This window comes from Pteropus vampyrus, unplaced genomic scaffold, assembly GCF_000151845.1.
Source record: "Pteropus vampyrus isolate Shadow unplaced genomic scaffold, Pvam_2.0 Scaffold472, whole genome shotgun sequence".
Classification (NCBI taxonomy): domain Eukaryota; kingdom Metazoa; phylum Chordata; class Mammalia; order Chiroptera; family Pteropodidae; genus Pteropus; species Pteropus vampyrus.
In genome coordinates this window covers 829,909-837,072 of record NW_011889253.1, presented here as the reverse complement: position 1 = coordinate 837,072, position 7,164 = coordinate 829,909, and the positions used below count along the sequence as shown (strand labels likewise).

General features: G+C 37.3%; 1 pseudogene; it reads right to left on the bottom strand.

The window, feature by feature from the left end:
• Positions 1–6,573: 6,573 nt before the first annotated feature.
• On the bottom strand, positions 6,574–6,692 carry LOC111732597 (annotated as a pseudogene).
• Positions 6,693–7,164: the final 472 nt, after the last annotated feature.

The window sequence follows — 7,164 nt, the reverse complement described above, 5'->3', positions numbered from 1 at the left end:
CATTCCCATCCGGCAACCATCAGTTTGTTGTCTGTATTTATGAGTCTGTTTCTGTTTTGTGTTTGTTCATTTATTTTGTTCCTAGATTCCACATATGAGTAAAATCAGATGGTATGTGTTTTTCTCTGTTTGACTTATTTCACTAAGGATAATATCTCTCATGTTCATCCATGTTGTCAACAATGGTAAGGTTTCATTCTTTTTTATTGCAGAGTAATACTCCATTGTATATATGTACATCTTCTTTATCCAGTCATCTATTGATGGACACTTAGGTTACTTTCATATCTTGGCTACCGTAAATAGTGACTAGATTTTTTGGACTTAGCATAATGTTTTCAAGGTTCCTCTCTGTTGTAGCATGAATCAGTGCTTCATTCTATTTTATGGCTGAATAATATTCTATTGTTTGAATATACAACATTTTGTTTCAACAAAGGGACTTAAATAGAGGTAATGGGGACCAGTGAAGAGCGGCTAGGACAGAAATCAGTATGCATGATGAAGCTTAGGACCTGACAATTCTGGGAGTCTCCAAGGATAGTTGGGGCTCATGAATATCATGTAGGATTTGTAAGTTGTCATAGGCGAGTAGAACCCTTTGGTCTAGGTTTTCATCTGACCAAAGTTTCCAAGCCTGCTGTAGTAGGGATGCTAATAATTTTCCTACCCACCCACAGGGAATCTGCCCTGCTCATTGCTCCTGTGACCTTAAATGTCCATGAGACACTACCCTTCCCAGTCTTGTCTAACTGCAGCAAGATTGGTGAGTATTTGGCCAATGATGACCTCTTTTTAGGTGGATTAGTGCCCTACATAGGACTCCTGTGGCCTGGCCTAAGAAGATAAGCTTGAGCAATCAGATTCCTCTCTTGGGAATATGGTATTAGGAAGCTGAGAGCCTGATGCACCATCTAAGATGAGACTGAAAGGCTATAAGACAGACTAGGGGTTGAGTCCAATGTGAGAGACTATTGAAAGTTAGGAGGAAACCAGTCAACAGAAAGAAGAGAATGGAGCAGATATGTAGAGAGGAGCAGATATGCAGAGAGGAGCAGAGATTCCAAGAGAGAGATCTTGGGCCTCTGAAGGGAGAGGCAGAAATTGTAGCTTCCTGTTCCAGGTCCCACTGTGATGACTTTCTTGGGACTGCCAAGATCTTGGTCTCCTTACAATAATCTATGCCTTACCCTCCTGCTTCCTCACACATCATGTGTTGAACCAGCTTGAGTGGGTCTCAGTTCCTCTCATATAAAGGAACTCTGGTTGAAATAAATGCAGAATGGGTACAGAGTCAGGAGCTGGAAGTGGAATGGAAAAGTGTTGAGATAACAGAAGTTCAACAGGATAATGAATATTGGACAGGCAGCACTGGGGTTATCTGGTGCCATGGGTTGAGTAAAAGAAGAGGTACCTGGTAACAGAGTAATATACAGAGAGCCAGAGGTACCTCATGAGCTTCCTGTCCAGAACTAGGAATGTGTGTATACATGCATGCATATACATATGTGTACACGTTTGTGTGTGCCAAGGGTGTGGGGGGGGGCACTAACAGCAAAATCTTAACCCAAAAGTGAGATATGCATGTAGATCCTGGAAGCCAGTGGCACAAGGGATGGTCACACTCATCTGGCAACATGAGCACTGCCTGGCCTTTTCTCCTCTTGCTTCAGCCTCGTGGAGCTGCACCTTTCTTTTTAACTCATTGGTTTATGTTGGCAAGGACAAAATCGCTGTGCTTAGAAATGAGAGCATTGCCCAGCCCATGAGAGCAGCTGTTATAGGGCAGAGAAAAGAAGCTTGAGAAGATGGGTAAGAGAAAAGTGTCATGAAAACATTTTTCTAGATTTTCTTCTTTAAATATATATCTATAGAGATGTACACAGACTGTAGTTGTGAACTTATTAAGGCTTCAAAACAACTCCAAACTCCTCAGCTAATACCTGGAAAATTCTTAGTAAACTGAAGCAGAGGTAATTCCACAACCTACTGACATTGGTAAGTTTGAATGCTTAGTTTATTGTCCCGAAGTTAGCTGAAGACATTTCTTTGTGGCTCTCATGGGCTGGGCAATGCAGTAGAAAGGCCTTCTAAAATCTGGGTCTGGAGCAGTATCCTTCCTGGGAAGGCAGGACTTCACACCTTTAAAAATGTTTCTTTTGAAAGATGAAATGCTTTTCTTTTCCCTACTCTACAAGTACTATATGTTCATCATGGAAAAAATTAAAATTACACAAAAGCACAAAAAAAATTAAAAAAAAAAATCTGTGGTAACCCCATGCCTAGATATAGCCACTGGTCACATCATGCTGTATGTTAATTGCAGCCTTTCTTTTTCTATATTCATCACTCCTCCTGGCATTCTGCCAGTGTGAGGCCAGCTTGCCTGTGGGCTCTAGTGCATACCAGCCTGGCAGAGAGAAGCAGAAGTTGAAACAACTATGCCACCTACTGCCCAACCCACTCTCCTAAGCAGCTTTTTGTGTCTTTAAAGCTCTTTTTCTATTTAAAATCCCTATTTATATTTTTTGCTAATTACAAAGGTAATGTGTGCTTTCTATAAAATGTCAAACAATAGACATTTAACAATACCTCCAAGCATTCATTCTCCATTGAGGAGCGTCCCATTTAGGCAACTTTATTTTGGAATTTCTATTGATCTTAGAATTGTTTAGGGTTCCATGGGGGTTCTGCTCTCAAGGATTCCAAATGGAGAGCCACACTCCCTGATGGCTTCATCATCACATGTACACAGGACAAAGAAGTAGAACAACATTGAGAAACCTCGCAAAGACATCAGTGCAACTGGATCTTCAGTGTCCTCTTCTGCTCTTGTATTCATACTGCTGGAATTGGAGTCACTCTCACATAATTTTCAATGTGTTTTCTCCAAAAATGAAGCAAAACTACAGGCTTTCTGAAGAACGTGGGAGGTGGCTCTTCAATTGCTGTTGTGTTTTTCTTCTACTTTATTACATTTTGAAAAAGATATCATGAAAACTTACACCCAAGCTAAAATACGATGAGGACTGAACTTAAAAAGAAGCAACGAGGGATGTGATGTTGAATTTAAGAGATGAACTTGAGGGTAGCATGTTCAGGCTTTGTTGATTAATCAGTTAGTGGATATTGTCAAAAGACAAAGAGGGAAGAGTTAAAAAAAAAAAGACTTTTGAGGTTCCTTAGCCAGGTTGCCTGAGAATATAGTGATAATATCATCAGACATAAGCTCTACATGAGTGAAATCAAGTTGTTAGGAAGGAATATGCATGTGATTAGATATCCTGCTTTCAGATTAAACATATATTTTAAAACAGTTTTGATTGCTCCCATCATTTTATTTTAAACATAAAATGACACTATTTTCAAAATAACTTTTTAAATCTATAAGAAATTTCACCAAAATCATTTTGACACTTTAGATCCAGGTTACATAATGAGTATCTATATAATCGATTTCATTAGAATTGCTGAATTTGCTAAGCCCAGATTTCTGCTTTTAAATGAATGTATCAATTGACTACATGATCCCTGGGGTGAGAAACAGTACAGTGGAAAGTAACAGCCACTATCTCAGGAGACAGTATAGTATAGAGACTAAAAGCTCTGGCTTTTATATCAAACAGATCCAAGTTCAAGGCCCAACTGTGCCAAGTGGGTACATTACTTAACTTCTCTCGGCTTCGTTTCCCCATATGTAAATTGCTGATGATGTATTGCTGATCTTATAGAACTATTGTGAGAACTGAATGTGATAATAATAGATTGAGTCTTCTAAAATTCTCATTTATTTAGTCAAAAATCAAATATCAGCATTTGTATGGTTCAACCTATACATGTGCACTGTGTACTTAATAAACATTAACAATGATTATTCAAGAAATATGGGTTCCAATTCCACAATGGACCAGTTCTGTGACTTTAGATAAAAGATGTCCCTCCTCTGGGTCCAAGATTTCATCAATCCACTGAGGAGGTTGAACCACTCTAGAGGCTCTTTAAAATTCATTCATGCTTTCACCTCCTGTGTTTTCACTGGAGGCTGATAATTTCCCCCAACACAGGGTGTGTATAAACTTCTGGAGGGCAAAGATTTTTGTTTGTCTTGTTCATTGCTGTTTCCTCAGTGCCTAGAACAGTCAAGTCCTGGCACTTAGAAGGAGAACAATTAGTCATCATAAATAAATGAATAAATGAAGGCACAGTCAAGGGCAGATAGTAAGTAACCAGTCCTGATAATCTGGAAAACCTTTTTGCCTTTCCTTTTCTGAAGGCTGTCGAGAACAAGGTGAGGTGAAGTGTTCTAGATTGACTATCAACATGAACATTGGTTGGATTCACATAATTACTCCCCCTCCACTTCATTTTGTTTGAGGACATAGCTGGAGTTGTTAGTTGCCTAGAAGAGTGAAGTACTCAATTTTTTTCCCAGCTCAGTAAATATTTAAAAGGAAAAAAGGAAAAAGTTGAAATGGTAATTGAATCACTGTGTTGGAGAGGTGAAGATGGTCTGCCATAAGTCTTTTGGAAAAATCTCTAGAAAAAAGAACATTTCTTATAAAGATAGGAAAATAAATCTTCTATATATGAGGGAAAATGATAGTGTTATCAAGAATTAAATTACAGTTTAAATACAGTTTTTATAGTACTGTAATTTTAGAAAGGTTATGAAATGTTTTGACAGGCATTAAGTTTCTCCATGTTCCCAGGGTAAGAGGTTGATGGTAAAATATTAAATGCAAAATAATAAATGAGAATTCTTGCCATAGCACAGACTCTTAAACCATTTTTAGGGGGGTTTTAAAGTCACTAAACTGTTATAAGCTTTTAAAGAAATTATGACTACTGTTTCAGGTTTTTTTTTTAGAACAATACAAAATGTGGTAGAAAATGTTCCAATTGGGAGGGACTTGAGATCAAATATAATTCACTTAGAAATCTAACAGAAAAAAAATTTGTTCTAGATCTATAACACTACTGCCGTGGACTATTTCCACTGTATCTTATTTCTTTCTATGAGCAGCATGAGACAGGACAACTTTCTAAACCCAGATTGATTGAGATCAGATGTTAGAATGGTGAGGTGAAGGGAGAAGGGAGACTGGAGAAGAACAAGGCCCTATCTATCCCGTCCTACCTCTAGTACCCATCATCTATAAAATTATATTAAAAAGAATGTCAAGGTCAGCTTTAATGGAGGAGAGAACTTACAAAAGACCAGTGTAGTTTGAGGGATAGGGAAGGAGCCATGCTCAGGAGCTTGAGTCGACTGCATATGTTGACAGATGTATTTATATGTCTCAGGTTTTTGTTTTGTCTTTTAACTGCAGCTAGAACCTTCTCTTCCATCTCACTGATCAATGGCTCAAAGCAACTTGCTCATTTGTTGATAAGGAAATGGAGGCCCAAGTCAGATAATGTTGAGTGCCTTCTCATTGGCTTCCCCACTCCATGTCATTCTTGATAGATGAATGCTGACTGTGCTAGGCTTTCAAGCCAAGAGCCCTTGATATCAGAGAAGGTGTCCCCAGCTACTGTCATTACTAGTCCAAAGCAAGCATGGTAATCCCATTTCTCTTGTCACATTTACGGTGGTCATGTGGTTTAGTTTGGGTCAGTGAGACAAAGGGGAAATCCACTGGAGTCTTCTGGGAAAGATTTTTCTCTCTGATCAAAGGAAAGGCATAGAGAGAGAAAGTCACTTTGTTTTACTCGCTTCCTGCTTTTGGAAGGGGTCAGGCAATTGTGTGATGCTTGGAGCTGCTGAGTACACTGCTGAACAGGAGTTGTTGCTTACTCACTGAACAAGGGAGAGTAGAAAGATAGAGAACTGGGAGCTTGAGCTGTGGTTCCTTCTTTGGAACTACCTATTTTCAAACTTCTTTTTAATGTGAGAAAATCAAATGTATTTGTTATTTAAACTGGTGTTAGTTACTCTGCTACTTGAAGCCGAAAGCAACCTAACTGATACAAGACACAAACTAAATGACATGTCCAAGAGCACTTAGTTTATTGGAGTTGGTGCAAGGGCTAGCTCTGGAATAAATAAAAAGTTTGGAATTAAATAGATTCATGCTTGAATCACTGATTCACTGTGTGTTCTTGAACAAGTTAATTTATCTATCTGGGCCTGTTTCCTTCCCTGTAAAATGAGGATAACACAAACATCTACCTCATGGGGTTATTATGAGGATTAAATGAGATCATGTAATGTGACTGATAATACATGTTAGCTCTCTTTTGCTTCCTCCTTGACATTGCGTCTAGTGCAATATATATATATATATATATATATATATATATATATATATATATATATATATATATATATATATTTTAATTCAAAATACATTTTAAGGAATTTAACTTTAAAAATTTTAATGCAGTAAAATTTTTTAAATTAATCTTATATTTACAAAATGCATGTGAAACAGTGCAATCTTTTGACTTTGTCTTTTCTTTCCTTTAGAACTATATCAGTAGTTGGATTTTCATGATAAGATATTAGTTGTACACAATTTCAGAGTGCTTAGAAGATTAATTTTATTTCATTGTAAACATTTTTTTTTTTAACGCCTACAACACCTGGTATTCCTAGGTAGTCTCCCATTCAAATACTAACCAGGCCCGACCCTACTTAGCTTCCAAGATCAGACGAGATCGGGTACGTTCAGGGTGTCATGGCCGTAGACTAATTGTAAACATTTTTATATATTTACAACATGCCCCTTCTTTCAAAGTCCCTCAAATCATAGATTACTTAGTACATTATTATCAACAAAAGTTACTGCCGAAGATCTATATCTCTTACTCTGAAAATAATAAAGACTTCTTGAAATTTGATGGATCATCTTGAAAAATCTTTAAGTGTTTTTAAAAAGTAACCCTTAAATCTCTGTTTTATTAATGCTATTTTTAGACATCTATGACATAAGCAGATGAAAATAAAGAGTGGCTCAGTTGTTCTTACCTATGAATATTGGAAAGAAAATGATGTCTAAATAACAGTAATTTATAAAGTGGTCATAGTGTTTCTACAGCACAGATACTAACATCCTCAAACATGAGCAAATGCACTATGCTAAATTCTTTCCAGTTATTATCTCATTAAATTGTGGCAATAACCCTATGTGGTTGATTCTGTTACTCCATTTGAGAGATGAG